The sequence below is a fragment of the Gobio gobio genome (assembly GCF_949357685.1).
Source record: "Gobio gobio genome assembly, chromosome: 10".
Classification (NCBI taxonomy): domain Eukaryota; kingdom Metazoa; phylum Chordata; class Actinopteri; order Cypriniformes; family Gobionidae; genus Gobio; species Gobio gobio.
In genome coordinates this window covers 44,716,161-44,724,247 of record NC_137116.1, presented here as the reverse complement: position 1 = coordinate 44,724,247, position 8,087 = coordinate 44,716,161, and positions in this window count along the sequence as shown.

Here is an 8,087-nt window from a genome sequence, read left to right as displayed (position 1 = left end):
ATATGGTTAGGTAAACCCTCTGTGTCAGATTTATTGATGTGCAATAATTTTGTAAGTGCAAGTAACAGTGCTTATTTTAGTTTTGCAATGGTTTAGACTGGATTTAAGACCCTGTAATTGTTCAACATTATGCTTTAAATGGAAAGAAAAATGTCGATTATTTTATTTGTAAAACTCTGTAGAGGCAAAACAGCTGATGGCTGTTTCTTGTGAGCCTTGTTTTATTAAAAAAATCTGAGAAGCACAAAGACGATGCCTAAAAACCAACACAGCCAGTTGGTGTTCATGTGAAATTCTTCTGTCCTGCGCAACCACTGTTGTGGCAAAACACATGGCGTTTGTGGAAATCAGGCCCGTGTGAGGAATCTCATTGGAATACGGCGTATTGTATATTGGCGAGGGTGCAGACATGACTGACCATGTGTCATACCTCTCTCGTCTTTCTCTCTGATGATTGTCTTTCAGCTTTGTCTGCCCTTGGGCAGTTTTCTGGATGCCCTGCTTTGATCTCAACCATAAGTGAGCTGTGACAACAACCTTAAGATGTAAAGAAAATAGGCATGTTTTCATGACAGGCTCGTGATTTTTTTTTTTTTTGTCGTACTGTATGGACCACTGATGCTTTTTCACGGCTGTTTGAATCATAATGTATCATTATTATCGTGCCCAACTTTTTATCCTTTTTTTTTTTTATCAATGAATCATTTTATATTTTTGAACAACATTTATCTTCATTTAACGCCTCCAACATCCAAGGGTTGAAATGACATAAAAATGTTAATTAGTTTCTACGGGCTGAGGAGAGATAAAATGCTTTAGAAATGCTATAAGAATTTTAAAAGAATATTATTAATAATTTTCTTGGTAACACTTTACAATAAGGTTTATTAGTTAACATTAGTTCAGTTAACATGAACTAATAATGAACTGCACTTATGAAGCATTTATTTATCTTTGTTAATTTCAACATTTACTAATGCATTATTACAATCTTGTTAACACTAGTTGAACTAACATGAACAAACCATGAACAGCTGGATTTTTATGAACTAACGTTAACAAAGATGAACTAATGCTGAACAGAGGTGTTGTTATGGTTAGTTCATGTTAACTAATGCATTAACTAATGTTAACTAATGCAACCTTATTGTAACGTGTTACCCTTTTCTTAAATGAAATGAAATATTCTATTTTTAATATTCATTTATTAATTAAATATTAATCTTTGAACAAACAGTATATTTGTTCAGATTGTTAAGATTTTTTGCCATAGGTCTTTAAAACCTATTGATGTTAGCAATTATTTGATGTTATAGTCTGAGTGACATCACTCTTCCAGCAAGCATGCTTAATGTAGCAGTGAAACAGTTACAATGTCAGTTCAAGTGAAATATCCGAGTGCCGTTCCAGAAGAATAAGCGCATACAGGTGTCACCATATGTCTATACATTTCACATATGTTTACTGACAGCGAGTTTGTAGGCTTTCATTTGTGGTCTTGTCTGTTTGTGTGTTAAAAAGGTCTGCCTAAACATCTGAAAGTCTGTGTGCTTAATCATGTACACAAAACAACAGTAAACTCTCTCTCCCTCAGACTATCTCTCTCTCTCTCTCTTTCATAAGGACTCCTTTGCTTTCAGTCTGTTGTTGCTACCAGCACTAACACACTCTTGCACACACAAGCTTTTTGGCGATCTCTCTCTCTCTTTCAATCCATTGCACCCTACTGCACAAACACAGCTATCCCACCCAGAGGACACTCTGGGGGTGATCTAAGGGGTTTTGGGGGGAGTGAGGCAGAAGCTCACACATGGGCAGCTGTGTGTGTGTGGGAGGGCTTTGATCAAAGACAGGGGGAACAGCCAAGTGGAGGTGGCTGCAGAATGCGGGCTGTGATCATTGAGGAAGGGGTGGGATTGGGGGGCCTCACTGAGACACACTAGCACTGCAAAGAACAAACACCTGCTTATCTCCTCACCACCTCCTCCACATCCAAACCTCTGCCTGCTGCCTGAATGGAATAGGGGAATAGCGTTCACTGTAGTAGATGAAAAATGTCCTTTTATTTAGTCCTTTTCTCTGCAATCTGCATGTTTGCAGAGCTCTTTATTGAATAAAGCCAAGGTGCAAATTATAGAGGAATTGGGAGGTGTGACCTCCCTAATTAAGACTTGAACCCATCCAAAAGGAGGTCAAAACAAGGTTGCCGGGGTCTTATAAGTATGCTTTTTTTTTTACATATAAGAATATACGTCTCAACAGCCTTTTCATACAACGTTTTAACAACCACAAATGTTATTCGTGCTAGTCGAGATTGTGCTGTCATTATTTATCACGTTATTATAGATTTACACGGGACAAAACAACAATCTTTAGCTTTGTGTTTTGTCTATTTCAAATAGAGACTGAACATTTACAGAAACCTCTTTTTAAAATTCGACCTAAAGTCATTGAATAAATCGAGAGAACAAAGGACAGCACATCATTTCGAATAATGAAATCATACTCAGTTGACTCGGGGCAGTGGCTTGCTTATTGGGGACATATTGTGCTGGGCTGAGTATGTGGAAAGACTGTTCAAAAAGACACAGTGAAGGCCCAAACGAAGTGCATGTGTGCGCGTGGCGGTCAAAATGCATTTATTCTGGGGCAGGTTTATATTTGAGCTCAGAGCAGCCCATTATCTCTCTTCTGTGAGCGAGGAACATATTCCTAATCTGACAATAGAATTTAACCCAACCCAGCTGTTCCCATGACATTTTTAAAAATGTCTGAAAGTGTGGGGTTTTAATATGTGTTTGGCTAACAACCAAACGTATTGGAATATAATCGGGACTGCTGAATTATGTATTTTTTTCGTTTTCAGGATTTCCTTCAGTTTCTGACACGCGTGAAACGTTATGCCTAACTCAAAACACACCCAGAACAGCTCTCTTCAAAGAGTCTGTGTTTTCTGTGTGTCCAAACCTGATTTATTTTCAATAAAGCAGCTGTGAGTTGTCCGTTTGGACAGAAACATAATAGTTCTCAGCTAGACTATTTTGCAGACTGTACGGGGAAGAAAAATTAATTATGAATAAAATAAATGAATAAATAAAGCATTTGAAACTAAAGAAAGTCAGATCGCCAAAAGCTCCACAATCCTTTGCCAAGCACAACTTACAAACACGCTCCTGAAAATCCAAGGTTTATTAGAGTTTACGCATAAAGAAGGAAAATTAAATATGACAAAGATAAATTAATAACAGAAGGCATTATGGGCAGATTTTAGATTGGTTTTGAAGACAAGTTTCCATATTACTGCGCTGGTTACTGTTTAACGTTACTTTCACATAATAATAATCATATTGTTGTTGTTGTTGTTATTATTATTATCAAAATTATTGTTTTTTAAAAGGTTTTAATGTGTAACTATAAATCAAATATATGGCTACCAACTGTCTAAATTATCAAAGTAAATGTATGTTGATGGACCATTATTATTAGCCTATTATTATTATTTTTATTGTATTATTATTGGCTGTGGTGGTTCTATAGGCTATCAAGATGCGGTTCTTTCTAGTCTTTACATTAAATGTGCTCTTTTTAAACTTTTTATGTCGAGTTTGCTAACTGGGGATCTAATGATGATGAGTATTTTATTATATTTAATTTTTTCACCAGCTGTGCTTATATAATATTTCATATTTTAATATAGGCCTACACTTTCCAAGTCCAGAAATTAATTTAATACACGTTAGTCAACCATCATTTTGCTGCTCACAGTCCGCTCAAAAACGTCAGAACAATCCATAAGTTGCTCTGAGGAAGAAACCCCACAAACGAACATATGTTTTAACTTTAGTTCCAAGCAGACTAACACACCGAATTGAGCTGGAGATGCCGCCGACGTTTCATCCGTTTCATGCTCCCTATTATGATGTCATGTAATGGAATCACTGCAGAAAATGACATTTCAGTGTGAGGAAGGAAACGCACAATTAAAATCAGAGTGAATCGGCATGACACAAATCCTGCTGCACAGGTCTATAGCCACCGTGTGCGGCTTGTCTTAGCCTATTTCAGAAGCAGCAGTGTGTGTGTGTGTGTGTGTGTGTGTGTGTGTGTGTGTGTGTGTGTGTGTGTGTGTGTGTGTGTGTGTGTGTGTGTGTGTGTGTGTGTGTGTGTGTGTGTGTGTGTGTGTGTGTGTGTGTGTGTGTGTGTGTGTGTGTGTGTGTGTGTGTTGTTTGGGGTCTGTCGTGTTATTCAGTAACATCTCAATCATAATTCAAGCTTTCCGTTTAACAACAGTAGGACAGAAGACCGTTGAACCGAGGTTTGGCAGTGAGACAGCGTTTGAACGGAATCTGATCCCCGCGATTTATTTCACAGTCCTGACGCTTCATTAGCCTATACTGTAATATTGCTGTAATCGCCAAATAATTGCTGCTTCCTTGCCAAAATAAAACGTAACCTTGTTGAGATTAAAAGTGGGATTTCGCTACTTAATAGCCTAATCCGTGAATTCCATTAGGCTGATGCCATATTATTTATTATAGGTTATTATTATTATAGCCTATAGGCCTACTGGTTATGTTTCATTTTTGCCTATAAATTATGAGTAACCTATTTATTGTGGACTATAACGCTGTACTCGTTTTGTGTTTTTTTTTTTTTTTTTTTTTTTTTTTTTTTTAGCCTGTCTGTTTGTCTTAGTAGAAAAAAACCGAGTAGTGCCCCATTTTACCTGGAAAAGGGAACATGGAAAACGCGAGAATTAAATCAATGTGTGTTTCCAAACAAAACGAATGGAATCAAAGCCGTGTTTGGTTGTGCTGTGGTTCTCTCCGCGGGCGATCTCTCTCTTCTTCAGATGACCCCTCAATGGAGTCTTGGATTGTGCGACACAAAGGCGAGCAGATGGGCTCTAGTCTCCTCTTTTCTCTTTCTCTCTCTGCACTAACAGCCTTGCGCGCAAAACTAACACACGTCTCAGCGCCGTTTCTTGAGGACGTGCTCTTACCACCATTACCGTTTTAAACAGACACAGGTCAATTAGACATTTTGTCTGAACAGTAATGCGATTCCTACCAATAAATTAACTTTGTTGGTCGGGTCCGTTTTGCTGACTTGGTGTCATTATGTCTGTCTAATTATTGTATCTGTTCCAAATGACTAACATAAATAGGCTTATTAAATAATTGTAAAAGTACTTAAATATTTCAGCTCGCGCATTCTCCACAGAAGTGCAGCCAGGCCTCAGAATCCGCGGAGTTCATTGCCCTACCAGTCCACCTCGAGAAGTGGTTTAGTCCTCAGAAGTGTATTTGGCATGAATAGCTCGGGGTCTCAACAAAGCGGCCGAGCTCTGGGCTCCTCATCGGTGTTTGGAAACCACTGGTTCGTGTGATGAGACCGAGGGGAAAGCTGGGTCTGGAGGCTCTCTCTCTCTCTCGCTGCATTAGGCCGTAATAGGTTTGGGATGACCTAAACGATTTGTTGACTGGGACAATAAATCTGTTGTGTGTTTCTTGGCATGCTGAGGGGAGGATTACAAGTTGTCGTACAAAGGAATGCAAATTGCTGGCCAAACTGTTGGAGAGGGCTTGGAGGAGGCGAGCAATTCGCACCATTTGTGCGGATCCCTTCTTCTTTTCTTCCCTTTATTTTATGTTTTTCTATTAGGCCTAATAACTGTGAAGGGGTTGAAAGTAGTCACTGTATTCATCCCAAATCAATGGATCACCCATAGCAAGCCCTGTAGACCCCGAGATTTGCATTCCATTGAAATATCGACGCTGAGGGGTGACCAGGACAATGTCCTTCACTGGTGTTTGGACATTTCTATAGGGAACCGCATGAAAAGTCTCGAATCACTTGGATTTCTTCACCCTCTTCGATCTCCTCTTAGCCTCCCCGTAATTATTTCACACGAGTCTGCTGAGTTATGGATTTTGGTCAACCGTCACACTAAATCCAAAATATTGACTTAAACTTATTCACCTGCCATTGTTTCCACAACATTTAATTGCACTTGCTAAGTAATTTAGTATAATCGGCCTAGCCGACTTCCCTATCTTTTCTTAATAAAACGTTATTTTATTACTTCCAGTTTTAACTTAGCTATTTTATACGTTTATAGGCTATTATTAATTTGTGGTCCAGATAATAACAGCTTACGTTTGGTTCTCATGTCTGTGATGGACTGTAAAAAACAGCTTAATTCAGACATAAACTGGTTTAAATAAGTAATTTCAACACTTTGTATTTCAGCAAAGTGTGCTGGAGCTGGTAGATCAATCACTCAGGCCTGTGTGTATTATAAGCACAATTAAATGTCTCTCTGTAAATAATTTTTCAGGTTTAGAGTACGTTGGATGTCTAATTTGTCATATTTTATTCAAGCCACTGTAAAGCATTTCATCCATCTTGGTTGTTCTCTAATCGCCGTGGATAAATTGCCTGTCCTGCAGACGATTTCAGTGTCGGTGTTGAAGAATGAAAGGGACAAAGCCGTGTTCAACAGCGCCTCCTAGTGACCACCGAATACAGTGCAACGCCCGGCTAGTTCCCTGGACACACCTCGAATCCTTGTGAAGTGAATTAGTTCTGCAGCAAGAAAATAAGACCTGTGTGACTATGCGCCACATATCCCCTCAGGCATATAGTCCTAATAGATTCGTTATACGATTGGCCTGTAGCGCCATCAATCAATGTCAGTGATGCTAAAAGTTCAAAGCAAATATCTATCTATCTATCTATCTATCTATCTATCTATCTATCTATCTATCTATCTATCTATCTATCTATCTATCTATCTATCTATCTATCTATCTATCTATCTATCTATCTATCTATCTATCTATCTATCTATCTATCTATCTATCTATCTATCTATCTATCTATCTATCTATCTTTGTGTCGTCGTGTGTGTGCGTGCGTGGAGGGGTTGCTGTAAAATTCAGCTGACTCCAGCACATTGTCAAATCGCTTCTTGAATTCTCTCTCCTTTACCTCCCTACCTCTTGGTCAATGGGGAGGGATCCGTGGTTTTAATTAAAACACAACAACATCGTTCTAGTTCTAAACTCCCAGGAGACTTCAGACTCCTCCCCGTTAACAGGTTTAATGGCGCTGCGCTAAAAGCACCTGTCATACTCATGTGAGAGTAGATATTTTACGATCGCCCGCTTCTAGGGACGAGCCATAATTGCGATCCTCATAACTTTTTAACAGACTTTTTGTTTGTACGATGTTGCATAAGAGTAAGACAAAAGACAATCAATTTTTTTAAAAGACAACTAGGCTACTGAGTGAGCGCGAGAGTCTGCGTATCTTGATTCACCTCATAAAACGCACGGCACTTAGCACAAGGACGCCGAGATTATGGCAAGCCTTTTCACGTTTGTTCATTAAAAAAAACTATCTAAACTAACAGAGAATTTCGTTAAAAGGTCTACCGATTGAGTGAAACAGGTGAATTCGAGGCCTCGCTTTGAGGCGAGTCCTAGGTGTCGAAGACCGTCACCGGGAGTCCGCTCATCCTAACGACTCACGCGCATCTCTTTATGCAAACCTCGCCCCTCAATTAATCTCATTGTCTTTGATCAGCACTCATCGCTACATTTAGACCCATTGGCACTCGGCTACCCATATGTGGCGCACCGCGTGAGTGGCCGTGCGACCACGATTGGTTTGATAAATACAATAATGACATGGCACAAAAGACCTGAATATCCATTTCTAAGGAGTGGCGCGAGTGGTTTTCCCGCCACATACAGTACGTCGCCCTGGTAACGGCGCCTCTAGAATGCAGATCAGGCGCTCGGCTCTTGTGTTCTTCTCAGCAATCGAGTTTGATAGCTGTCACTTTTGTTCACAGGAAAAGGGGGCAGGTGGAAATTACAATGTGCTCCGAAACCATCGCCCAGATCTTTTTCCTCTCTCCAGTTCTGAATTGATCAATTTGCCTCTTTTTTTTCCTTTTTTGCCCTTCCACTTACAAGCGCCAGAGTCCTATAAAACCGCTCACTTAGGCGCGCGCGGCGGCAGCGGGAGAGAGGTCAGTGTTATCCAAACAGTGCCATCGGGCCATTTGCTATAGCACC